General features: G+C 35.0%; 1 long non-coding RNA gene and 1 pseudogene across 2 annotated transcripts in view; both read left to right on the top strand.

The window, feature by feature from the left end:
• LOC144370402 (uncharacterized) overlaps positions 1-20531 on the top strand; it is a 43983-nt gene extending 23452 nt beyond the window's left edge. For both annotated transcript variants that reach the window (XR_013430381.1, XR_013430380.1), the window contains exons 4-6: positions 6783-6990; positions 12195-12313; positions 19740-20531. This is a non-coding gene — a long non-coding RNA (uncharacterized LOC144370402). The remainder of the gene's footprint in view (positions 1-6782; positions 6991-12194; positions 12314-19739) is intronic.
• LOC144370401 (carbohydrate sulfotransferase 1-like) lies at positions 15524-17935 on the top strand (annotated as a pseudogene).
• Positions 20532-25880: the final 5349 nt, after the last annotated feature.

Here is a 25880-nt window from a genome sequence, read left to right as displayed (position 1 = left end):
ATCTAAAGCAAAACAAAACTAGTTATTATTGTTAAATAAATATCATCAAAGGTTTTAGAATCACACATAGTGGTCCAGATACCAGGAAAAATTAGTCATGGTAGGTTCATAATTACTGGAAGAAACTCAAACCAGACCTGGTAAAGGAAAAAAAAAAACTGTTTTGATACATTTTAAGAGAAAATAACTTTTCTAATGAATGGCAAAATAGGACTGATGGAGAGAGATCATGTTTAAGAATGAAGTGTTTTGGGTAAAATTAAGTTTCGTTTACTCCAGTGTTTTGGAAGAACAGAAAGGAGATCTAAAACCTCCATGTCCCAAGTGTTCAGTTTGCCTTGTATCATGTATGAGACAAGAAATGAACAAGTCTTGTAAAAGGCTAGGTAAATCAAGTCTTGTAAAAGGCTAGGTAAATCCCAAGTGTTCAGTTTGCCTTGTATCATGTATGAGACAAGAAATGAACAAGTCTTGTAAAAGGCTAGGTAAATCATTTACCTTGGATAGTAAAAGAAATTGTACTAAAATTAATATTAGCAGGTCTGTTATTGAAGTCTTGAATCTTCTGCTGTGTCCTCTTAAGTCCTCTTAAGAATCTTCTGCTGTGTCCTCTTAAGTATACCCAAGTATCAATATTACTATATTTAGAAAGTAGGTTTAATTCCCAAATAGAGAATGTTAATGAAATCTTTGGCTTTATTCTATTTTTCAACCTTTGAGTGGGTCATTTAGTGATCTTTTCCACCATGAAAATTCACATTTTTTTGGCACATTTTATTTATGTCTGTTTTTATTTAGTGTTTTATTTCTGTACAGTTTCTCTATTACCTTGTCCTGGTGAATATTGTGGCAGAATATATGGAGGATGAAACAGAAAATTTCTGAAATTGTGTATTTTGTGGCTGGAAACTGTTAAATGGTACATCATTGTTTTTAATGGAAAAGACTGACTGAAAGCAGCAATGTCCTTTAAGCATACATACATACGTGAACAAAATCTTTGTTAAGCAAAAATGCCCTGTGCAGCCAGGAATAGCTGAAATACATTATACATTATACTTACTAGTAATTTTTTCTAACTCAATAAATTTCTCTCTATTCATTTTCTTGCTTTTAAAACCAGAGGAGAAACACTTGTCTTTTTTAACTTTCTGGATTGTTTCCCAATTTGACTGCAATAAAATATGCAGAAAAATTTTGGAAAATATTACAAAATATACAAATGGAAGTGAATAATCTTTGCTTACTTTGTGACTCTTTTTCATTCAAATGCTGTTGTAGCTCAAAGTGGGTAACTTATCATTCTTCAATTACCTTTAACTGCTCTAGAATTTGGAAACCACACTTCATCCACTATTGATCTCTTGCTTTAGTCTTTACAAGTTTTTATTTCTATATTGTTGTGTGTTGATCCAATTGATTTTACTTCTCAGTGTAGTTTCATGTGTAATTAAATTGGTATAAATATGCCAATAAATATTGGAGAGTGTACAATGTCCACAGACCTTGTTCTTAGGCATATGTTGCTGTAAACTCAGTTCTTCATAAATTATATGTAATGTTAATAAAATTGTGAATGATATTCAATGTGATTTTTGTATGGATTCTGTGTATAAGAAGCTTTTACCCTATTGTACCTGAAAAGCCAACATTTTATGATAAGAAACTTAATCTTTACATACAACCTTCTCAGTTTACCTCTTACTACTTGGCCCTCAGAAAATTAGACTATAAAATATAGTTCATTGATTATTTTGTCATAAGTATAAGGCCTCACTCAACCTTAACTCCACATGCATTTCTCTAATTCCTGCCCTGAAATAACACTACCTATAGAATAACAAGGATGTCAGAATTTACTAATATACATGAAAAAATTATCATTGACCTCATTCCATGAAAAATGAAATGTTTCCAAGGAGGATGAAGTCTAGAAGGCCATTATGCACACAAGAAAGATAAAGCTCTTCTTTCATGTAAGAGCTACTTTTAATTTTGTGGAAATTCACTAGGAAATGTTAAATGTTAAAAAGTTAAAATTTGAAAATTTATAAATGAATATATGAAAATCTGGGGCTTATTTTCCTATATCTATATCCTTCTTTTAACTCTTAATTTCACCATAAATAAAAAAATAATGATCTGACTTATGCAAATTGTGTTCCACATTAAGTCTGATTAAAATGTGTAAAAGTATTAACAGATGCTAGAGTATTATTCACTCAACAGTATGTTTTACTGTTACATAGGACATTTAGTCAAGTGGAACACTATGATGTCATTTAACAGGATGCAATACATGAGTGTTAACACATAAACAAATATTCAGTTATAAAGACATATTGCCTACATAAGTTAAATGTAGGTTAAAAAATGCACTGTAAACCTGGCATGATGGTCCATGCTTGTAATCCAAGCAAATTGGTAAGCTGAGTAATTTCTGAAATTTAAATTCAGCCTCAGCAACTTAGTGTGGTTTCAGAAACTTAACAAGACAGTCTCAAAATTTGAAAAAGTGGAGAGAGGGCTTAGGAATGTGGCTCAGTGTATAAAAATACCTAAACTTAAACAGAAATTCAAAAAAAATAAAGTTTAAAATATTACACTTGAGTGTTAAACATCAAAAATAGATTTTATATAATTCTTTTCCCAGTATTCAAAAGTGAATAGTAACTTTTGATTTAGAAAAACAATTATATTCTTTCAAAGATGAGGTTTCTTCATTATGCATGTATATTTATGACTGATATTTGTACAAAATAACCTGACAATGCTTAATAAATTCAAACAAAATTTAAAGACAACTACTTGCTTTCTAAACTTAAATGAGTTCTGTATTTTACTCATCCTCATATAGGTAATAACTTTACTATACTCTCACATTTACTAAAAATGTTTCATTGTTATATACGGCATACATTTTGGACAAAATCTGTTCAATGTTCACTACTACTATGAGTTTTCAGATGTTCAATGAATTTAAAATTTAAATACATTTTGGAAATATTATTTAACTTTTTAGAGTTACTGGGCAAAATTAATTCTCCAAAAATAAGCAGTGTTTTAGAAACATGTAGCTACATTTTTTTTTCCATTTGTATTTTCTCTAACCAGTATGTATCAACAGGTGCTGAGTATTGCTGAATAAACTTCAGAGGCATTGTCACATTGTCAATTTTCATATTTCAAAATTATCTCTATGCTATGGTTATTGTGGTCATGATTAAATGTTGTCCCTTTCTTAGAGTAATGGTACGATGGGTTCATGTGTAGAGCTTCTCTCCAGTGGGTTTTCTCTGATGCCTAGTAATATATGATATATAATTTAAAATGTTTCTACATTCTCTACATTCAGATGTCTTCTTTCCAGAATAAGTAGCCTAGTGGTGAAAAGAATTGATTTCTTATTTAAAGCTTTGCTGCATTGTTTCAATTTGTAGGGTTTTTTTTCTGTATAAATTCTGTGGTTAATAAGGTTTAGTCTTTCTTTTTTTAATGCTTATTTTTTATTTTTAGTTGGACACAATACCTTTATTTCACTTATTTATTTTTATGTGGTGCTGAGGATTGAACCCAGGATCTCAAAAATGCAAGACTAGCACTCTACCATGGAACCACAACCCCAGCCCCAAGGTTTAGTGTTTCTTTAAAAGTATTATTACTTTATTCACATTTCAAATTCACCAGGATGTCTTTTGCTATGGTGAATAAAGTTTCATTTTTTATTAAAAGCTTTTCCACATTATTCACTTTTGTAGGGCTATTCTCCAGTGTGAGTTATGTTGTGGTGAATAAGGCCTGTTTTATTGCTAAAAGCTTTGCCACATTCCTTATATTTGTAAGGTTTCTCTCCAGTGTAAAATCTACTGTGGCAAATAAGGTGTGATTTTTTACTGAACGCTTTGCCACATTCTTTACATTTGTAAGGCTTCTCTCTAGTGTGAGTTCTCTGTGGCAAATAAAGCCTGATTTTTGAGTAAAAGCTTTGACACATTCTTTACATTTGTAGGGCTTCTCTCCAGTGAGTTCTGCTGTGGTGAAGAAGGTGTATTTTTTACCAAAAGCTTTGCCACATTCTTTACTTTTGTAGGGCATCTCTCCACTGTGATTTCTGCTCTGGCAAATAAGGTTTGATGTGTCACCAAAAGCTTTGCCACATTCTGTACATTTGTAGGGCTTCTCTCCAGTGTGAGTTCTTCTGTGGTAAATAAGGTCTGATTTTTGACCAAAAGCTTCGCCACAATCTTTACATTTGTAGGGTTTCTCTCCAGTGTGAGTTCTCCTGTGGCAAATAAGGTGAGATTTTTGACCAAAAGCTTTGCCACAATCTTTACATTTGTAGAGCTTCTCTCCAGTGTGAGTTTCTCTGTGGCAAGTAAGGATTGATTTTTGACCAAAAGCTTTGCCACAATCTTTACATTTGTAGGGCTTCTCTCCAGTGTGTGTTCTGCTGTGGTGATTAAGGTGTGATTTTTGACCAAAAGCTTTTCCACAATCTTTACATTTGTAGGGCTTCTCTCCAGTGTGAGTTCTCCTGTGGTAAATAAGGTCTGATTTTTGACCAAAAGCTTTACCACAATCTTTACATTTGTAGGGCTTCTCTCCAGTGTGAGTTCTCCTGTGGCAAATAAGGTGAGATTTTTGACCAAAAGCTTTGCCACATTCTTTACATTTGTAGAGCTTCTCTCCAGTGTGAGTTTCTCTGTGGCAAGTAAGGATTGATTTTTGACCAAAAGCTTTTCCACAATCTTTACATTTGTAGGGCTTCTCTCCAGTGTGAGTTCTCCTGTGGTAAATAAGGTCTGATTTTTGACCAAAAGCTTTACCACAATCTTTACATTTGTAGGGCTTCTCTCCAGTGTGAGTTCTCCTGTGGTAAATAAGGTCTGATTTTTGACCAAAAGCTTTACCACAATCTTTACATTTGTAGGGTTTCTCTCCAGTGTGAGTTTCTCTGTGGCAAGTAAGGATTGATTTTTGACCAAAAGTTTTGCCACAATCTTTACATTTGTAGGGCTTCTCTCCAGTGTGTGTTCTGCTGTGGTAAATAAGGTATGATTTTTGACCAAAAGCTTTTCCACATTCTTTACATTTGTAGGGCTTCTCTCCATTGTGGGTTCCTCTGTGGTTAATTTTTTTACTAAAAGCTTGGCAACATTCTTTATATTCATAGGGCTTCTCTCCAGTATAAATTTTCTGGTGATGAACAAGGCCTGATTTTTTATATGATTTCTGGAGTTCACTCTCACTTGTAGTTTTCCATATTTTCTTTTGTGGTAAATAGTCAAGATCACGACTTCCATATTTTGCACTTATCACTTCATGTAATATATGTTTTAGGCCATTTTCTGTTGAATATTCTTGGATATGATTAGAAGTCATGGCTAAAATAAACAAAAATAAAAAAATACCTATTAGAGTGGGATAAATATATTTTGCATACATAACATGAAATTAAGGTAAAATAAGTACATCAGGAGTGTAGCAGATTAGTAAGTCCAAAGTCACCATAAATCCAAAAAATATATTAGTTCAATAAAAATGTACAGAAAAAAATTACCTTGAGAATATTATCCAAATTCTTGTAGAGACCACAGTATCCAAGAGGAGTACATCATTAAAAAGAGTAATATAGAAAAGAATCATTAACACCCTTTTGTCCTTCATAAGATAGTATTGGGTATTTAGGAAATATCTACCAGCTACCTTCACTGTCAGTCGAATAAGAGAAATGTAAATCATATACAAATATTTCTGGCTTTTTCAAAGAGTGTCCAAAAAATCGTTTTTGTCTATCATGACATGGAGACATGAAAACAACTAATAGATTTTTAATGATAATATCATAAATATTCAACAAGGGTAAAGAGGCAATGGACTCTTAAAAAGAAATATGAACAAAAAATTTACTAAGAAATATACACATATATGTCTATAAACTATTCTGTAAAAACATTTTGAAATGTTTGAAACTCACCTATGCTATCATAAACCGTATTAGTCATGCCTCCATGGATGTAAATATGCTTAATGAAGATCAAAAACAACATTGTCAAGCCATACTTGACAATTATGCTGCAATTGATTGTCTGTTATTGTTACATCATAAAGGATATCAGAAGTTTAATACCACATGTTCCTTCAATTTAAGTTATAATGGTAATTTTATTTCAAAACACTTCGATTACCTTAAAGATATCATTAATAAGGTTCAACAAGATGATGGATTTTGGACTTGTTGGATTGGTTAACTTCATGTTTACTCAATTTCATCTGGGTCAAAAATATTCATAGGTGGATGTTTACTGATGTTGGAACTTGCTGTTGTCTATGCCTGCCCTATTTTTTGCCCCCACCAGCATTAAGGAGATAAGTAATATTATTTATTCAAAAGGCCTTAAAATAGGGGAGGTATTAGGTATTCTGATCTTGGAATTTACAGGAAAGTGTGGGGGTGATTGTAACTGGCACCCTGAGTCCCACAATTGCAATGCCCAGCAGTTTCTCACTGAAGATATTAAGACAACTCTACAGGTGCACTACCTAGTTTCTGTGGTAATGTCCTTAGGGAGAAGGGGCTCTATATTTGTATTAACTGGACCTAATCTTGGTTAGCTAGCACATGGGGTTAAAGAAACACTGGGTTAGAATGTAGTCATGGTACCAGAACCTATGTAATTTTGGGATATTATATGTGCTGCTGCTAAGAGGGGTGGCCAGTAATTTTTTTATTTTTTCCTTTTCACTGTGTGTATCTCTCTCTTCTGTTTTCTCCTTTAAAGGTTTCTTCACAAGAATATTTGAAACAGATCATGCTGGCCCTCACAACAAAAGCTAAGTTTTGATGGTTAATCTGAATAAACTGGGACATCACTAAAGAAGAAAACAGAGAATAAGGAATTTGAAAATGTGATAAATATAGGGCAGTATGTGTTCAATGATTACAATCAAAATAAATAAACCTAAGCTTCTGAAAATATCTTCTACTGGGTAACTACTCTTTCAATATTTTTTAGTTTGTTTTTCTCCTTGACATTTGAATGACTCAACTGTGTTCACTGCTATGTGTAGTCTACAATAGTTTACATTATGTATATATACATATATATATATATATATATATATATAGAGAGAGAGAGAGAGAGAGAGAGAAATATCTGTATTAAAAATGTCATTTTTTCTTTGAAACACAAATCTGAAACTCATTTATATAGAGAAGTTCCCAGTAGATACTCTGCAACAGAAGTAAATTAAATAATAATTAGTAATTAATAATTTTAAAGGAAAGTTTAACTTACCCAGGAAGGCCAAGTTTCTGTAGTTCTCTAGCATCACATCTCTATATAAATTTCTCTGAGCAGGCTGAAGGCATTCCCACTCCTCTTCAGTAAAATCAATGGCTATATCCATAAATGTTAACAATTCCTAAAATAAGAATATGTAAATAAATAACACATTGACCACAGGAATATTTGCACAGTCTGTAATGCAAATACAGTTGAAATTAGGGTTAGTAGACTATCATGTAGGTAGTGTTTTGGAACTCAATGATACTATTATCTACAGAAAAAGTGATTTAAGTTCAAAAAAGTATACATACTCCACATTTATGAAACATAATATAAAACTCAGGCATTATCACAAAAATATATATTTTGTAATTTTTTATATCTTGATCTAAATTATACATATTTTTCAGATGAGAAAATCATGTTAATTAAGAAAGGGAATCCACAAATTTTAATTGTACAACCACTAATCAGAAATTTACTAATGTGTAGAATCCTATTTGTTATTTCTGATAGAGCTGGCTATTCTGAATGTGTAGTGAGATCTCTAGCAATTCCAATATCAATGGTATAAGAGAAATTTTGAAATGCAAAAAGGTAGGTAGACCACTTAATGTAAATAATTAATAGTTTATTTATGTTCAAACATTTTATGGTTTTATGTATGTTATTAATATAAAAAATAGCAACAACAATCCTGTTTGAATTTTTCTTTTTCCATTTTTTAACATACAAAATTATATATATATATATAAACTTTGATCGATGTTTATATTATACATATAGATCTTCAAACAAATACACTTTGGTTTTTTTTTAATTTAATTGGTTCTTTCTAGTTCTACCTGACAGTAAATTAATTTTTATGGTATTATGCAAGCATGGGATATATCTTATTCTAATTAAAATCCTGTTCTTGTTGGTGGCTTCAATGGTAGGATTCACTTATGGATATATATCTTTTATAGTTCTATTTTTGTCCCTTTTATTTATTTATTTACTTAATTGTGTTTGTTTACCATTGTGCAATCTACTGATCTTCTTTTCTTACCCTTCCCCACTTTATAAGATTTAGATTTTACATATCAGCAATAACTTTCAATATTTGATTTTAAAGAAATGGTTTGTTTTACTTAGCATAAAATCTCTAGATTCATCCATTTCCTGGCAAATGTCATAAAGTCATTCTTCTTTATGGCCGATTCATAATTTATTGTGTACATAAGCAACATTTTTTATGCTGTCATCATTGAATGGACCCATTCATCATTGAATGGTTGGTTTTATATCTTGGTTATTGTGAATTGTGCTGCTATAAACATTAATGTGGCTGTGTCAATGTAGTATGCTGATTTTATGTCCTTTGGCCATATATAGTGCACTCAAAAAACTGGGTAAAATTGTGCTTCCATTTATTTAACAATATCCATACAGGTTATTATGTTTCACTCAGAACTCCATACAGCTGGAAAAATTGGAATTCATCTATACCTGAGGTGAAAATAGAACATACAAAAAAATTAGTAAGCCATAAAATGACTACAATTTATTATCAAATCATACATCCCAATAAAAAGTAAAATTTAAAAACTAAAAGTAAAGAAAGTCTTAAGCAAAAGAGCAAAATTAGAAGCTATTAAAGATAAACGTAACACAGAGTTACCAGTATCAATGTTGGTGCTTTTAAAAAGAAAATGAGCCCAGTCTAGTGATGGACAACTGTAGTTCCAGTGACTGAGGTAGATAAGAAAAAAGGATCATAAATTCTAAGACAATATTATATATAATACTGTCATGTATATATATATATATATATATATATATATATATATACATATATTGTATTGAGCAACTTAGTGAGGCATTTATCAACTCAGTAATACTCTGTCTCTAAATAAAATATAAAAAAGGACAGAGGATGTGGCTTTATTGTTAAGCACCCTAGGGTTCAATCTTCAGTGCAAATTTTTAAAAAAGCAGATACAATTAAAAAATCACTAGCAAATTTGAAAATTCAATTTATAAAAATTATATCAATTATATAGTACATAATTGCAAATATAGGCATATATAATGACTTCTCACTTTATGGAAAGTGAGAAGTCATTATATATGCCTATACACTCTGGAAAATTTATCCTCAGAATTTTCTGCAATTTTCCAATACTCTGAGGGCAATGACAGAATCTAGATGGTATAGACTAGTACATGGCTCATGTCCGTGGTTGTACATAAAGTCTACTGCTGACTAAAATACCATGATGCCACATGATTGATGTTATGAAGTAAAATCAATCAGGGTAAACCTCATAATAATAAAATAAATGGTGGAACTACAGAAAACACCAACAACAAAACTCTTAAAACATGCCAGGATATTGGGAAAATAGTATGATAATAAGATGCTATTTTATCCCTTCACTCATAAAACTTAACAACATATTTTGATACATTAAATGCTGAATATAAGTTATTAATAAATAATATTGAAATAAATAAGAAAGTACAAAGCTCAAAAGTTTACATACAAAAGATAGTGTTTATATGGTGGTGCACACCTGAAATATCTACTATTCTGGAGTCTAAGGCATGAAGTTCAAAATTTAAGGCCAACTGAAAAAACTGAAAAAAACCCATCTGGAAATAAAATTTAAAACAGAGCTGAGAATATGCTCAGCATTAAGACACTTTGGTTGAATCCCTAATATCACAAAAGAAAAAAAAAGGTTTTTTTTGTTTTTGTTTTCAAAATTATACAATATAATAGAATTAAACTTATGAATTACAAAATATTAATACAAAAAATCTATTCATCAAATGATTACATTAAAACCTGCAAAACTGACAAGTTAAAAATAAACCCTAATTTCCTCACATATAATCAAACACTTATAAGAAGAATAAACACAACAGAATGCATAAGAAAAACAAAAAAATCTTGAAGAGTTGCTTTAAAAAGTATATATATATATATATATGTGTGTGTGTGTTCAATAATCATAAAAACTCAAAATCTTTAGAAATTAGGTAACATTGAATAAAATCACATCATATAGATGAATTAAATAGTATTGATGAATATGTGGAATAAATGCATACACAAAAAAAGAAAATAATAATTTAAGCTTTTATTATCCATTTGTAGAAACTGTTTTGTAATCATATGTATATGACACACCAACACAGGAAACAGACTAAAATTATGGCAACTGTTCATGAGAATACATCCACATTCTTCCAGAGTTGAAACCAAGGGGCATGGCTAAAGAGGAAGAAATAAATATTAAATTTTGTAAAATATAAATTCTAGGAGCTAGAATTTTTGTTGATGTATTATATCCAGTTTGACAAATACTATAAAATACCATGTATGTTTTATGCTGATGTCACATAAATATTGTATTTCATATGCAAGTATGTTTATGAAAGGAATATGCAGTATTTGAGAAAATAAAAATACAGAAAAGAATATAAAAGACTCTAATATTCAACATATTTACAAAGAATAGAACTATTATAAAAATGATCATTTTTCCCAAGGTACCCTTTAATAATAACTGGTCATAATTTTACCATTCTTTACTTTTTATTAAAGAAGGAATCAAAGCAAAAACTTCTAAAATTTTCCTGGAAAGATGAATGTATATAAAATTAGACAAGTACTCTCTCACATATAAGAACAAATGTACTAGTGATCATTACCTGACACTAATGCATGCTATAATATTACAACAGTGTAGTAATTTTAAGATAAAGAAATCACAATACAGAAAACTACATAGGGTAGTTCATATGTATGCAAATATCTTTTTATTGTTATTTATTATAAGTATATAAATCAAAACATATCAATAAAATATTTAATGTTAATGAATGCTACAATCCAACTTCAAGGTAGATGTTAGAATAAAAGGCATAGATTACAAAAGTGACTTGTGTGCAGAATGTGTGTGACACTGGAATTATACACAAGCATTCACCAAAGAGCAGATATAGAGATAATTTTAAAAAATAAAATAAAAATAAATAAACGCAGAATACAAGCCTACCTCCATTTATGGATACACCAAATATATATACTCCTGTTTTGAGTCCTTTTAAAAACTGTAAAGGAATTAGAGGTACACAAATTGGAAAACTGAAAAAAAAAAAATATCGACCAGGAGGAGATAAGTAGAATGCACCTGAAGATTTTTCTGATTTGAGCAATATGCAAAATTACTGGAACAAAATGCCCAAATCCAGTGTTAATATAAATAAAGATTGATTTGCATTTGAAATATACTATTTAACTCTAAATTGCCTGTAGTTTAAATGCTAATTTATCTGTACACACAGAAGAAGGAATAAGATATGCATGAGTATTTATTGGGGGGGGGGGAATAAATGGTTTTTCTATGGCCATGCAAGACCCATGGGCTTTATTCTATTAGGCCAGAGTGGAAGAGGTGTTAAATCTTAAGGCAATCCCTTAATCCTTTAGAGGGATTTGTCAGCATTCTCTGAAAATGCAAATAGCTGTTGCTGACAGTTGAACTATTATCTAGACAGTACCAAAAAATTAACAGGGAAATGCAGACTACCACTGAATGCCAAAGTGGCAGTTTAGCACTTCCTGATCTCTCTCACCCAGCTCACTTTACTAATAACACCAGACCTAACCAATTCTTTCTGTAAGTAATTTGTCCCGAAATTAAATTTTTCCATTCAATGGACTACATCTGAAACCTCAAAGCATTGAAAGCACTGGTAACTGTGCAGGTGCAAATCTCCCTAGGAGTGTTTTTCACATTGGTGTGCAAACATTGTAATGGGCTAAAATCTTGAATATTAGTGAAAAAAAATGGTTACAATCACAGATCCCTCTTTATTTCTAAAATAGGTGCATATCATTTTTTTTTCCAGTGAACATATGGCACCCTGGAATCTAAAAAGCTTGCATCAGAATTTTAGTGCACCATCCAACTATAAGATCTTCTGTATGAGCACAGCTGTTAGAATGGCAACTCTCAAAAGGTGGAATAGTAAGTAGTACTCCAATTATATAAACATAGAAGAAAGAAACAGTGTGCTAGACTATAAAATTAGTGAAGACATTTAAAAAAGGGGAAGTTGAGAGTTCTCTCAGTTATTTATTTGAGAAACTAAGCTCTCTACATTTATATTGCTCTTGAACAAGAAAAGCCCCAAGTACTGGTCTAGACTTATGAGAGGCATTAGATGTACCAGCTGTGGGATCCTCATATTACATAGTTCTAAAACACAGTTCCAGGAGAATACCAGAGTAGGGAATGAGAATGCTCTCATATACATTTCACAAAAGGAAATCTGAGCATAAAGACACTCTGACAGGTTGTCTGCCTTTGGAGACACAAAGGAAGAATAGAAACACATGATTTTTTCAAGATCAAGTGATTCTTTTTTTACTTTTCAATCATGTAAAATGCTCATAAACAACAACAAAAAATTTTGCTTTTAATATTTTTCTATGGTACTGGGGATTTGAAACATCAGCATGTTCATTCTGGGCTACATACCCAGCCATGTTTTAAAATTTTGAGACAGGTTTTTCTAATTGTCTAATTAGTCTACCTAAGTTCCTGATGTTTACCTTGAAATTGCAATCTTACTGACTTAGCCACTTGAGTCTCTGTAATTAATATGCATGTATCTTTGCACCCAGAGAGAAAAAAATACTTTAAAGTCCCATCCAGTTTTTGGTATAACAATTGAAAATACCATGTTCATTTGAAATATAATATGGGTAAAGTAACTGATAATACTGGGAAGTGGAGAAGTTGTCATTGAACAGGAAGCTAAAATTTATGTATAAATACAACTCAAAATACTGGAGCATAAATTTAAAATCACACTCAGTAACTGTTTGAAGATTAAAAAATATTAAAATGTACCAGGTATGTAGCTAAGTGGTACAGTACCTCTGGCTCAATCCACAATACCACAATCTCCAAAAAGAAGAAGAATGAATTCAGGAAGAAAGAAAAACTGAGATACCTATAGAGTATCTCACCCCACTCCTGGAGGAAAAAATACATGGAGTTGTGATTGGGATGATCTCCTCACTCGAGAATCCACAAAACAATCCGAGAAGATTTGGAAATATTGCCACAAATGTTCTCACACAGAATTTAAGGTAGGGGCTGAAGATATTCTATAGGATACTATAGGATTTCCAGTGTCTACTGTTAATATATGGTCCACTTGACTGGCCAGTGGAAATTCATGGCTGACTTTTCTCAGGAGAAGACACAGGACTGCAGAAACCAAAGATTACACCAGATATTCTAGCCAACCATAGCCAGTTCCCACCAGAGTCAGTGCAGCCAGTTTCAACCAGACTCACCATCCAGTCTCAGGATTTCACTGCACACTCATCATTTACTCTATTTATTTATTTCTAAAATAAATATGTTCATTATTTGCTATCTCCACAACATGTCATTAAGTCAACAACAAATTATATATAAATATTTCTAGGATTGGCCAAATTTTATTCCATATTTTATATTAAATCCCAAAATCCAGATAATAGAATTCATGATTCACTGCCAAAAATATTACAGAAAAAAATTTTTAAGGAGTGGATGTTTAGTAAGTATGTCTTTTAACAATTTTATTACCATATGATTTTAAAGAAATTTATTCATTTTCCTGCAGCCATAGTGAAGAGAAATTTCTTATTTATTTTTCCTTTGGCAATTAACAAAGATAAGCCCTAGAATCTACTTTAAATGAGCTACACTTACAATCATACAAGAAACCTAAAATAAATGATGAGTAAAGAAAAAAGTCAATTTTAAAAAATAATTTAAACCTTTTTCTTTCTTTTTGAAATAAATCTCTAGCTGCATTTTTGGATCCTTTTCTCATCTTTTAAGCCAAAAATATATAAAAGACAGAAGACTGAATTTCAAATTTATACATGAGATATGTTTATTAACTATAAAAATTTAAAATATTTAGAAATTTAAGAAATACAAAATAAAAACCCATCATGGAAAAAATTAAGTAATATTGGTGAACATTTAAAACAAATTAAAAATCATTAACTCAAAAGGAGTTTAAATTAGTATCTATTTGTGGAAACTAGTTTGCTATTGAATATACATGATACTCCCCATCACAGAGACTTACTGAAATTTGAGCATATGTTATCATGATAACATGTAAGTATGCAATGGTACTCATCCAAACACTTGAAGCCCAAGGGCATGGCTCAATATAATGTACATCTTGGAAGAGATAAAAAATAATCTGTAGGAAAAATGGTCACTAGGGCCAGTCACATTTCATAACATATCCAGTTTAAAAAAGAGCATAAAACACTATGTATAAATTTTACATACGTGCCTTATGCAAGTGGTATTTCACATGTGTACATTTTTAGAAACAAAATATGTAAAACTTATGAGAAAATGAAAGTCACAAAAAGCACATAAAAGACTGAATTATACATCCCATGTAAATAATAAAACTCATCATTACAAAGGTGATCATTTTCCCCCAAGTTAACCGACAATATATCTAACCAAAACTGCTATGTACAAATATGAATATATCACAGTGAAGTCTACTTTTATTCTATAAAACAATAATTTAAAAAATCTATAAATAGGGCTAGGGATGTGGCTCAAGTGGTGGCGCGCTCGCCTGGCATGCCTGCGGCCCGGGTTCGATCCTCAGCACCACATACCAACAAAGATGATGTGTCCACCGAGAACTAAAAAATAAATATTAGAAATTATCTCCCCATCTCTCTCTCTCTCTCTCTCTCTCTCTCTCTCTCTCTCTCTCTCTCTCTCTCTCTCTCTCTCTCCCTCTCTCACTCTCTCTTAAAAAAATCTATAAATAAATATGATAGAAGAAACTTGGAGAATAGGGAAAGGGGAACTACTGGATACTGAAGGGGAGTAAATTATATTTTATGTTTTATTGTTATGTCAAAATAAACCTGACTATTAAATACAACAATAATGTAATAATAAAAAAAATCATCAAGCTTTACTTTAAATGACGTAGAAAACCAAAGCATAAATTTTTAAAATTCATCTACAAAGTTATATGTAACTTTAGCCAAAAACCTTTTCAATTATAAGAGCAAAAAAAGAACTTATCATGGCCTACTATTCATATATATTGTGAAAATATAGTATTACAATAATAAAGAATCACAATATAAATAAGTTTCCCATATGAATACATATGGGGGAGGCGGAGGATGTCGTCGCCGCCGCCACCCGCGGGCCCCCGGCGAGCCTGACTCCGGAGCGGAGGATGGAGCCGGCGCTGGGCGCTGCAGCGGCTCTCGGCGCGCCCCCGACCAGGTGAGAAAACAGAGGCACAGAGAGGTTAAGGAATCTATCCACATTCCCACAGCTGAGGCTGCTCCTCTTCTTGTGGTGGAAGAACAGCCCTTCCTGGAGCTGCCATTTGATGCAGAGGCCTGAGGCGAACCCCTGCCCGCATCCCTCACTGCCAAATTCCGGGAGCCAGTCGAATTTCAAAAGTCCGCTGGCCACAGGGCTGGTGCGCAGGCTGGGACCTCTGACCACAGCCAGCTAAGCCTGGGAACACGGGCAGCCGCGGACCGCCCAGCCTGGAACAGCCGTCTTTGACCCCGACCCTCGGATTAGCAGCCCCATGAAGGTGGCCAGCCATGCAATGTTCCTGGAAGGCCGTCCTCCTCCTCGCGCTGGCCTCCATAGCCATCCAGTACACCGCCATCCGCACCTTCACCGCCAAGTCCTTCCACACCTGCCCCGGGCTGGCCGAGGCAGGGCTGGCAGAGCGGCTGTGCGAGGAGGGTCCCACCTTCACCTATAACCTCTCCCGAAAGACCCACATCCTCATCCTGGCCACCACGCGCAGCGGCTCGTCCTTCGTGGGCCAGCTCTTCAACCAGCACCTGGACGTCTTCTGCCTGTTCGAGCCCCTCTACCACGTCCAGAACACGCTCATCCCGCGCTTCACCCAGGGCAAGAGCCCCGCAGACCGGAGGGTCATGCTGGGTGCCAGCCGGGACCTCCTGAGGAGCCTCTACGACTGCGACCTCTACTTCCTGGAGAACTACATCAAGCCGCCCCCGGTCAACCACACCACGGACAGATCTTCCGCCGCGGGGCCATCCGGGTCCTCTGCTCCCGTCCCGTGTGCGACCCCCCGGGGGCTCCCGACCTGGTCCTGGAAGAGGGGGACTGCGTGCGCAAGTGCGGCCTGCTGAACCTGACCGTGGCCGCCGAGGCCTGTCGCGAGCGCAACCACGTGGCCATCAAGACTGTGCGCGTGCCAGAGGTGAACGACCTGCGGGCTCTGGTGGAAGACCCCCGGTTGAACCTCAAGGTCATCCAGCTGGTCCGCGACCCTCGGGGGGGGGGGATTCTAGCGTCACGGAGCGAGACCTTCCGCAACACGTACCGGCTGTGGCGGCTCTGGTACGGCACGGGCAGGAAGCCCTACAACCTGGACGTCACGCAGCTGACCACCGTGTGCGAGGACTTCTCCAATTCCGTGTCCACCGGCCTCATGCGGCCCTCCTGGCTCAAGGGCAAGTACATGCTGGTGCGCTACAAGGACCTGGCCAGGAACCCCATGAAGAAGACCGAGGAGATCTACGGGTTCCTGGGGATCCCCCTGGACGGCCACGTGGCCCGCTGGATCCAGAAAAACACGCGGGGCGACCCCGCCTTGGGCAAGCACAAATACGGCACCGTGCGCAACTCGGCGGCCACCGCCGAGAAGTGGCGCTTCCGCCTCTCGTATGACATTGTGGCCTTCGCCCAGAACGCCTGTCAGCACGTGCTGGCCCAGCTGGGCTACAGGAAGGCCGCCTCGGAGGAGGAGCTCAAGAACCCGGCCATCAGCCTGGTGGAGGAGCGGGACTTCGGCCCCTTCTCGTGACAGGGCGCCCCACGCGGGCGCCGGGTTTGCTAAAGGGACCGTTTTAACTGTTGCCTTATTCCCCACCCCCACCCTGTCTTCGTGTCCTTCCCGCCCCCTGCCCAGCCGCCCCCTTCTGCCTTTTTGTCTCGATATTTGCACTACTCGTCTGGGACGGGAACCGGGCAGAGGGCGCACGTGAAGTGGGGTCCGCCCCCCCCCATTCCGACACTCGGAGGTTGGGTCTCCCTGGGACGGGGACGATGTTTACAGCGCCCCGCGCACACATTCACGCACGCACATGGGCCCACCAGGAGAGGCACCCCAACACACGACTTCTCAAGTTTTTTGGAATGAATGAGTGGTTGGGGGATGGTAGTTTTTGCACTGTTTTACTTCTACCAGGTAAGAGGATGAAAACGAAAGGACCCCTCTCTCGAACTTTGGAAAGGGGTCTGTCCCTCCCAGTCCCTGCTTCCTGGCCCTGGCCCTCTTCCTCCCATAGAACAGAGAACCCCCCTCCTGCCCGCCCTTGCCTGTCGGTGAGCAGGTTTTACTGTGAGGTGAACGTGGACGTCGTTTATTTTTTCCAGTCTGTGGTGATGCTGTCTGTCTGTCTGAGTCTTGTAGCTGCCCCTGGACCAGTGATGGCTGATGAATCTTTTAAATTTCTGATTGATCTTGGGGTCCATTGTGATATTTCTTTGTGCCAAAAAAAAAAAAAGAGTGAATCAAGTTTGCTAAATGAACATTGAAATGCTTAAAAAAAAATGAATACATATGTATGTAAAACCACTATGCTTTATTGCAATAGCAAATTCTAGATAAATCAAACCATAACAAAAATAATCTCAGCAACTTAGCTAGGACCTTTCTCAAAATAAATTTAAACCTGTTAGGGATGTTTACTGGTGAAGAGTCCTTGCTTCCCCAGTGCTGAAGGGTATCACCAGAGAAGTGTGCCAAGGCAAGTTTAGACCGGAAAGTAGAAGCTTTATTAAAGGACAGTAGAAAAGACTTCTCCCCAGAAGAAAAAGGGGACAAAAGAGGTAGAATCCATGAAACGGATTTTTTTTAAACTAAGGTCTTTTTAGCTTTTTTATAGCTAAGGTCTTCCTTTAGCTATCCTGCATTCCTGTCACATTGGTGTCCTTTGTTTTGTTTCTTGCAGTGTTGGAATATAGATGGGAAGGCCCAAAGTGTGGAGGACAGGTGGGCTGAAGGAGTAATCTGGGCAGGAAGGGCTTTTGGATTAGCATCTCCATATTTGCTGTGAGCTGCTTCATTAAAATTTCCTTGGGATGGGCTCAGGGCATTGGGGACATTTTCAATTCCTCTTATCCTGGACTCCATCCTCAATATGGTGTTTTTTCTTGATTTTACTGGATATTAGACCCAATTTACCTAACTACACTAACTACCTATCTGTAAATCTGGCTCCACTACCAAGGAAGGATATGGCTAAGTAGTACAGTATCTCTGAGTTCACCTAACTTTTACAAAATAATAATAATGAAGAAAGTAAAAATAAAAGAATGTCAAAATGAAAATTAGCCAGCTCAAAAGGAATTTAGGTACCCAAAAATGGCAGCTCCTTTCCTGCAGGAAAATGGACCTTGAAGATTTGATTTTGAAAATTATTCCACCTGTCAATCTCCAGCATCTGGTAAGACACTGGGCTGCAGGAACACACCTGCCAAATAGTATTTTATGCAGATTCTGAGGATGCCCTTTGAGCATAAGGAAGGCAACAAAGAGTCTCTGCCACTGACATGTTCCCCCCTGGTTGGCCAGTAGGACTGAGGACATAGTGGCCAAGTGGAGGAGTTAAGCCTGCAGACTCCAGAGACTGCCCGGTCCCAATGTGCTAGCTCCTGTTTTCAACACAGCCAGTCGTGTGGTTCCAATAGTCTTCCTCCCTCAGCCTGCTAGGCCAATGCACATCACCATTTCCTTGTTCTCAGGAGTAGGGCTACTTGGGATCCTCAGTTCCTGCACAGTAGAACAACCTGTGACTCTGGAGTGTGAGACTACAGATGGCAAAAATGGAGGACTCAGGAGATAAGAAGCGAAAGCCCACCCTCCTCCTCCTGATAACACACAATTGGACAGTTCCCACAAAATGCTCTTGATTGGAAAAGGCTTCAGATCATGAACATTGAATCTGAGAGAAGTGAGCCCTTTTTTGAGTGACAGGGAATATTATCCAATCCAGGCATGAATAAGGGCTAGAATCTCAGATCGTTGAGTGCTGTTTTTTTTTGTTTGTTTGTTTGTTTGTTTTTTGTTTTTTTGTTTTTTGTTGTTGTTGTTGTTGATTTTAAACTGAGAAATGTACCCCAGAGTCTCAGGATGCTATTATTTTAAGGCAGGGTTGTTTTCCCATTTTGGGGAACTAACCCAACCAACAGAACATTTTCATTTAAACTTAAATATAAAGTCATTTCAGTTTATGAGTTATATATGCTTGTATATTATTCAGGAATTAATATAAAATAATGACAATAATTATCAAAATTTCTTTCTTTATTTTTTGATCTCCATTCTTTTTAGGTTACAGATTGAACTTTGACCTGGGAAGAAAACCCTAAAGTAAAAATGCCCAACAAAAACAACACATAAGTGGCTGGGATTGTGGCTCAGCAATAGAGTGCTCACCTCCCATGTGCAAGATCCTGGTATCAACCCTCAGTACCACATAAAAATAAATAAGTGAAATAAAGGTATTGTGTCCAGCTACATCTAAAAAAATACATTAAAAAATATAAGGTACAAGGTGAGAAACCAGCCTCTACCTCAGAGCAAAGACTGTCCAAGAAAGGGGGCATGACTCTTGTCCTTGGAAAGACAAACAGAGCACTCCTAGGCTCATACCCAACTTGCTGAGTTGTTTATCTACAAATAACAGGAGAGATCTGCTCTGCCTGGTGTCTCTGACTCAGTCAGGCTAGGTGGGGATCCATAGCAACCCCCTAGCAGCCACCAATCAGCATGAGACAGGAAAAATTCCTGGAATTCCAAATGAAACTTCCAGTAGTTTATGGTAGTTGATAAAATTTTGGGAAACCATATAGTTCACCATATAATCCCCTAATGGCCTAAGCCAATCTGTTCAAATGAATCCCCATTTGTACTAACCAATCATGCTTACCCAACTTGTTCCCACCAGTGAATGTGCTAATCATGTTTTAGAGTTGTTTATGATTTTCCCAAGGTGTGTGATGATTTGCTAAGAGATGCTATGATGTATGTGGGGTTCCTGCCTTCCCCAAAGAGTTATAAAACTGCTGCAAACCCCGGGCTCAGGGCCTCTATTCCACCAGTTTCTGTGTGGATGAAGGACTGAGCTACCTTGCAATAAACACCTCCTTGGTGCTTACATGGATATTGGTCTCTAGTGGTCTTTTGGGGGTCCTGCATTTAAGCATAACAGTCTCTCTTGAAACCCATGGAAAAAGAATTCAGCACTCCAGTTCTCTAGGACTGTAGTTTTACAGCACAAAAAGTTACAAAAGGGGGGTGACTTGAGAACTTACATGAATAACAGGATTTTCACAAGCATAATACAAAGACACATGGTAGGTTAATGGTCTAAATGGTTTAGCACTTAGGGAGTAAATTTAGATCACACCATCAGAATTCATGATGCACCACTAAAGTTTCCGAGTTGTGTTTTTATTTGGTCAGGGTAAGCCAGAATTTATGAGTCATCACTAAAGTTTCAGGGAGGGTTGTTATCTCATCAGGGAAAGCCAGACATGGGTGAGTTCAAGGCACTGGTAGGTATGTCAAGCAAATCACAGTAATTTATAATGAAGCAGAAGTTAACTTTTCATGCCTTTGTGATGAGATAGCTCCCAATCTTAAAAGAAAATTAGGCTGGATTTTCCACTTGCTATAGCCATAGCTTTTAAAGTATATGTTTCATACTTTAACAAGTATGAGAATTAAATTATTAATATTAATTACTACTAATTTTTATGACTGAATAGAATAGGAACTAAGATATTTGTTATTAAATGCATAAAAATTTTGATTAATATATTTATAATATAAATATGGAAAATTTTGACAATGATAAAAAGACATTTAATATAAGGGATTCAATATTATAAGTCCCTCATGTTCAGTGGGTCAGTCCTTCAATGATATTTCTCATTTTTTTTAGGTCATTTTGAATTACACTTCTGCAAATGTTTGTTTAAGTATTCAAATTTAAGATTTTGTATTTTGTAAAGTAGAAAAATGGCAGATTTGAGCTCCTTTCAGGATTCTAAAACTTATAAGCCATTTAGGGCATCTTAGCACTTTTTTTTTTCATATTTGCACACAGTCCAATTCTAGAGATGAATGAGTTGCAGATATAGTCTACTGTTCTGAGCAAAAGAGAAATTGCCTTAGGATATTTCTAAAGCTTTTAACTTTTCTAACTTTTCAGAATTTTTGGTGATTTAAAAAAATATTTATTTAAAAAAATGAATTGTTTGAAATTAATTATTTATCTTTCCTGCATTATTTTTCAGTTTCATTGATTTTTTTAGAAGAACTAACAGAACAGAATTCCAAAAGTGTTTCATGTAAATTTAAAGGTATGTTTCTAATATTCAAAATAGAAAGCAGAAGCAAAACATCATCTAGTTTGGTGGTTCTGCCTCAAACTAAAGAGTTATTTATTTATTTCTGCTATTATTCACTAGGTTCCTGAGGTTGCAGAAATCACCACCCAACACAGATAAAAGTCTTGTTAGTTTGATTCTCACAACCAATTCAAGCTAAAATACATTAGTATCACTGTAGTTTCAGACCAAAGGTGTTTCTAAATAATAAAAATATGTATACATAAATATATAAATAAATATAAATGAAAATATAATATTAGATTTTTTTCTTGGATAATCATTTTGTATGTATTTCCCTTTGGACACAGTTCTGGGAACAAAGTGTCACAAATAAGACATAAATCCTACAATGCTACACAGAGTAATTAAGCACATACTAAGAGCTTTGTATAAAACTTGGCATAGTGACTAGAGAACATCATAGAGAATTATACCTAAGTGCTAAATAGGAAATTCATAGTCTTTAAGTACATGAAGAGACAAGTGATCATAGCAAATTTTATAACTCAGTTGCTGCTAATATACACAGAGATATATATTAAGAGATGGTTTTATGCAGATTTTTGGTTTAAAAAGGGAAAGATCAAATAATGGAGGTGATTTAAACATGAGCAATAATATTTTTCTGCATTCAGTACCTTTTTTGCAGATATATGAATTATAATTAATTCCAACCAGTAAAATGCAGAAATAGTGTAAAGATTATTCACCAGAAGTAAAACTACTTAAAAAGAGAACCAAAACTTCCATTCCTGTCCAAATGTTTATTCCTCACAAAAAGACTGCTTCTTTTGAACCATTTCTATAGATATGATTTCTTGTAATAAATATTTTGGTGATTTTTGCATATTACTTAATATATTTATGCTTCACATTTTCTCTTGTCATATTTTACTACCTATATTCTGAAAGAAAAAAATTCTAACTCCTAAACTCACTTGATATTTGAGATATCTCTTAATTTGTAAGCTTATATCATTTCTACAATGAATACTGTGTTTTCAGTAAAGAATGACTATTTTTATGCACCTGGCTCATTTACAGGAGTTTTGTTGTGTTCTTTGGCTTTATTTACAGTGATGTAAAAAAAAAAAGGTTAATGTTAAACCAAAACACAAAAGACCACCAACTCAAATTTTAAATCAAATTAAATCAAGATTGTATTGTGTACACAAAAGCTGGCCAGGACTGCCACTTACAAGATTCTATGCTAGAGATCATCCCCCTGATCTTCAGGAAAATGTTTTTACAGCACAAAAAGTTACAAAGGAGGTGGGTATCTAAGGTACTTACAGCTAACAAGATTTTGACAATCATAATACAAAGGCAAATGGCAGGTTAAGGATCTATGTGGCAAACATTTCAAGGTGGAAAATAAATTCAGCTCCAGACCTTAGAATTTATAAGTTGCCACTGAGATTTAGAGAGAATTGTTATTTGGTCAGCAGGAGCCAGAATTTATGAGGCACCAGTAAGGTTTTAGAGAGGGTTGTTATCTGGTAAGTGATAGCCAGGCATAGGTGAATTTAAAACACAGGAAGAAATTACAAGCAAGTTTAAAAATCACAATATTGTCAGGCCAAAGAGAAATTTTAGTTTTCTTACACAAAACAGAAATAAACTTTTTACCTCTAAAAGCTCTAAGAGAAGATTTTATTTATTTTTGTATTATCTCATATCTAATGGCTTCTGGCATTTCTTTGTTGTGACCATAAATGCTTCTCTTCTGTGTTTATGGGGCTTCCAAAACAAAATATATAGATAAGCCCTTTTCATAGGGATGATTTTTCAAACATAGCAAGTAACTACCCTTTAACCCACAGGGTCTGACAACCATATTATAGGATATGAAAGATCCTGCAATATGCAACCATTGTTGACAAAAGATTGACAAAAGTCAATTCATTGCACAGAATGAGTGAGGTGACTCTGCTCTACAGTCCACAACAGAATGTAAAAGAGTCCCCAAAGTGAGTTTAAGACAGGGCTTTACATGACATAGCTGACAAAATCCTAAAAACAAAAGAAAACATAAAAGAAAACACAAATTCAGAGAGAACCATACCCACATGATCTCATTTGACAGAATCAAATTCATAAGAGGAACAGAGGTAAATCTAAAGGGATTTAAATATATTTTCTTTTTCTAAATTTCTATTAATATCTTTCAGGATTATAGAATTCTGGATCTCCTCAATTACTACTTCATCATTACCTTTAACCTACAATGCATGAGGCACACAGAATTTACCCTCATACTCATGTACTTATCACTTATTTTTTTATATAGAAATGCATATGTATATGAATATATTTTTCCCACATTTCCAAGATTCTACCATAAAAATTTCTGTGATATCACTTCCCTGAAATGCATTTTCATTATTTCATGTCAGTTCATCTAAATATTCTACATCATGTGTTGGAAAAGTTGAGGCAACTCAAAGGCCCTTCTTATTTGACTATTTATAAACTATAATTAAACGTCAACCTTGGTACCTCCAAATAACTTAAGTCTCATTCACCTTTCTCATTCATAGTGCTTTATTTTTTAAGTAGGTAGCAGAAATTTTATTTTGAAGAAGAGTAAGTGATTTAAAGCCATTCAGTGTACTTTAGAGGATCCCAAAAAACCTATGGTTGTGGTTCTTAAACAACCTTACCACTAAAAGATCTAGATTACACTCCAGGTTGGACACTGATACTATGATTCCATGGGAAATGGTTTCTTGGTTGTGAATATTGTCTTTCCCTTTCCCCTATAGTCTTGAAAATGTGTGGATTGTGTGAAGTATTAGAATCACTATTTTCAACACAGTTAGCATGGACCCATTTGATAATAGAAGAAATCTATATTCTAAAAAAAAAGACCCTTCACCAAGGCCTAAAGAAGTGATAAAATAATCCCTGGAAAATATAACAGTCATCCATTAGATTACTTTTTTAAAAATACTAAGAATATGTTTAGTTATTAATACATTACCGTACTAGGAAAAGTAATATAAATGCAATTTTAATTTTTAAAGTTGTTTCTGATTACTACAAAAAGAGTACAAAAAGCTGGATGCATGGGCTGAAGTTGTGTCTCGGTTGTAGATTACTTTGCTAGAATGTGCAAAGCACTGAGTTTGATTCTCAGCAATACATATAAAGATTTTTTGGTTGTTGTTTTATTTTTTAAATACATGACAGTGGAATGCATCACAATTCTTATTACACATATAGAACAATTTTCATACCTCTGTATATAAAGTATGTTCACATCAATTTCTGTCTTCATATATGTACTTTATTTTTTTTGAGAGAGAGAGAGAGAATTTTATTATTTTTAGTGTTCTGTGGACACAACATTTTTGTTTATATGTGGTGCTGAGGATAGAACCCCGGCTGCATGCATGCCAGGCAAGTGCACTCCTACTTGAGCCACATCCCTAGCCCCATATATGTACTTTAGATAATAATGTCTATCACATTCCACAATCCTTGCTAATGTTTACATAACACTCCTAAACTGGATACTTCACATAAACTGCCTCAGGGATTCAATGCATTAATCAAATAGATTTTATTCAGCCTATGCAGTGCTGTAGGAATGGCTATTATAAAAATCTAAAATTGTCATTTGTGGTGGCTTATGCCTAAAATTCTAGAAGCTATAGAAAATGACACAGAAGAAATGTCAGTACAAAGACAGCCTCAGTAATATAACAAGGCTACAATAAACTTAATGTGAGCCTGTCACAAAATATAACATAAAAAAGAATGTGGATGTATCTCAGTGGTATGCAACTCTGGATTCAATATCCAGCACCAAACCATACAAAACCAAGCAAATATCTCATAATGAATAGGGATTCAAGGGTACACAAATATGTAAAAATCTTGGTGACAATATAAATTTAATAAATATATTTTTATAAAAGTGTTAAGGTTAATTAAAAGCCCAAAATAAAAATGCCACATAATCCACTACTAATAATTTGGGATAGCAGTGCAAAATCGTACATGTCTGTACTCCCAGTGGCTTAGGAGAATAAGAGGTAGGAATCTAGGGATTTATTCTCAAGTTAAAGAC

The sequence above is a fragment of the Ictidomys tridecemlineatus genome, chromosome 14 (genome assembly GCF_052094955.1).
Source record: "Ictidomys tridecemlineatus isolate mIctTri1 chromosome 14, mIctTri1.hap1, whole genome shotgun sequence".
NCBI classification, from domain to species: Eukaryota; Metazoa; Chordata; class Mammalia; order Rodentia; family Sciuridae; genus Ictidomys; species Ictidomys tridecemlineatus.
This window is presented reverse-complemented; position numbering and strand designations above follow the sequence as displayed.